This window comes from Octopus sinensis, unplaced genomic scaffold, assembly GCF_006345805.1.
Source record: "Octopus sinensis unplaced genomic scaffold, ASM634580v1 Contig09234, whole genome shotgun sequence".
Lineage (NCBI taxonomy): Eukaryota > Metazoa > Mollusca > Cephalopoda > Octopoda > Octopodidae > Octopus > Octopus sinensis.
Window position 1 is genome coordinate 25,001 of NW_021831713.1, and position 2,493 is coordinate 27,493.

The window sequence follows — 2,493 nt, forward strand, 5'->3', positions numbered from 1 at the left end:
CTCCTTACTTAACACGACAAGGCAAGCTTTAATCAACATCGCCAAACTTTATTTGGTAATTATCAAATAAATGTATGTGGGCGTCATTAACTTCCAATAGAAAAGAAGATTACCGTTGTGGATCTTTGAAATTGCAGTGACGTCATCAATAAGTGTGTTCATGTCGTTTGAAATATAGCATCCTGATGATACATCCGGTTCAGCACCGTGGTTTTCTAATTCCCTACATTAAAACCCTTTCTCCTGAAAGTTCTGGACATCGGGAAGCAATTGATCACGATTATTGTTTCCCATATTACGATCACCGATCTGTAATTAATAATCTGTTATTAGTCTTCGGTAGAAATAGAAACATTCAGCCAATGCGAGTAGGAACTAATTTTAAGCGCAGTAGCTAGGAACAATTTAAACAACCCGGCCTCATAAATTAGGTGACTCCGCGAACATTGATAAGAATTTTATATCTTTTGTATTGTACCCGTTCCCACTACCACTTGAATATTGTAAGATCTTTAATGCACGCAAAGTCTAAGTTAGTTACAGCGGCGTAGAGAATATCACTTTCACCGTACAACCATACAACCGGAAACCGTACAACCGGAAGTACACATCTGCATCGCTACCTTACCAAGTCATTTTGCAGTTATCAAAATTGATTCAGTTGTTCTTTAAAGGCTCTTTCCTATCTCCGTTAAATGACTTCCAGAGAGATTAGAATCAAGAACTGTAGGCTTGGAGTCAATAAATCGATAATCCTTAGGATTAGGAAGAGATAAAGTACCCGTACACTTTACCGGTTTTTGAAGTTTGGGGACCTATAGAAGGCGCGTAGCTTAGTGGTTAGAGTATTCGGCTCGCGATCGAAAGGTTGTGAGTTCGATTCCCGGTGAGACTTTGTGTCCTTGAGCAAGACACTTTATTTTATGCTGCTCCAGTTGACTCAGAAAAAATGAGCTGTATCAGTATTCCAAGGTGCCAGTCCCGTCACACACTGTGTCAAGCTAAATCTCCCCGAGAACTACGTTAAGGTTACGCGTGTCTGTGGAGTACTCCGCCACTTGCATCTTGGTTTCTTATGTAGGCTGTTCCATTGATCCTATCAGCTGGGACCCTCGTCGTCGTAACCGACGGAGTTCTCAGTTTGTTTGAAAACTTCTCTCTGATGCAAACTTCTAATTATTGTCTCTGCTTTTAGTTGTCCGTTGATGGTGGGTTTCTGAGGGAGTGATGTCGTTGTTGCAGCAATTGAGAAGATGGTTTTGGTGATGATGGTGATGATGGCAGTGGGGCTGAGCACGCCACAGACACGCGTACCCTGTTCCTAGTTCTCAGGAAGGTTCAGCGTGACACAGAATGTGACAAAGCTGGCCCCTTTGAAATACAGATACAACTCAACTTTTGCCAGCCGAGTGGACTGGAGCAACATGAAATAAGGTGACAGTAGTATCGGTTAAGTCGGCATTGGCAAGGATGGACTTTTCGTGCACGTGATGCTGAAATGGTGTTGTGGTATTGTTGTTAGGCGAGCTAGCAGAATCGTTAGCACGTCGGGCGAAATGCTTAGCGGTATTTCGGCTGCCGTTACGTTGTGAGTTCAAATTCCGCCGAGGTCGACTTTGCCTTTCATTCTTTCGGGGTCGATAAATTAAGTACCAGTTAAGCACTGGGGTCGATATAATCGACTTAATACCTATGTCTGTCCATGTTTGTCTCCTCTATGTTTAGTCCCTTGTGGGTAATAAAGAAATAGGTATTGTTGTTAGTGATCGTGTTGGTGTAGGTTGCTGGGTTTTATTGCTGGTAGTCTGTGAAGGCCCGTAGCATAGTGATTAGGGCATTCGGCTCTTCCGACGACAGTTGGGTCCTTGAGCAAGACACTTCATTTTACTACTTGACTGGCAAAAAATGAGTTGTACCAGTAATTCAATGGGTCAGCCCTGTCACATTCTGTGTCACGCGGAATCACCTTGAGAACTCGATACAGGGTACGTGCGTCTGTGGAGTGTTCAGCCACTTGCACGTTAATTTCAGAAGCAGGCTATTCAGTTGACCGGAGCGACGGGTACATTCCCCGTCGTAACCGACGGAGCGCCAGTTGTTTGTTGTTAGTCAAGAAAAGGCTAAAATACGGTAAAAGTAAGACAAAAGATAGAAAATGTGAATATTTGAATGCGCAGGGGTGGCTGTGTGGTAAGTAGCTTGGTTACCAACCACATGATTCCGGGTTCAGTCCCACTGCATGGCACCTTGGGTAAGTGTCTTCCACTTTAGCCTCAGGCCGACCAAAGCCTTGTGAGTGGATTTGTTAGACGGAAATTGAAAGAAGCCCGTCGTATATATATATATATATGTGTGTGTGTGTGTGTTTGTGTCTGTGTTTGCCCCCCTAGCATTGCTTGACAACCGATGCTGGTGTGTTTATGTCCCCGTCACTTAGCGGTTCGGCAAAAGAGACCGATAGAATAAGTACTGGGCTTACAAAGAATAAGTCCC

At 43.8% G+C, this 2,493-nt stretch overlaps 1 long non-coding RNA gene across 1 annotated transcript in view; it reads left to right on the forward strand.

Annotated features, from left to right (window-relative positions):
* The window catches only part of LOC118761131, a 15,202-nt gene extending 13,152 nt beyond the window's left edge, over positions 1 to 2,050 (forward strand). The window contains exons 2-3 of the long non-coding RNA XR_004997165.1: positions 955 to 1,028; positions 1,985 to 2,050. This is a non-coding gene — a long non-coding RNA (uncharacterized LOC118761131). The remainder of the gene's footprint in view (positions 1 to 954; positions 1,029 to 1,984) is intronic.
* The last annotated feature ends 443 nt before the right edge of the window (positions 2,051 to 2,493 follow it).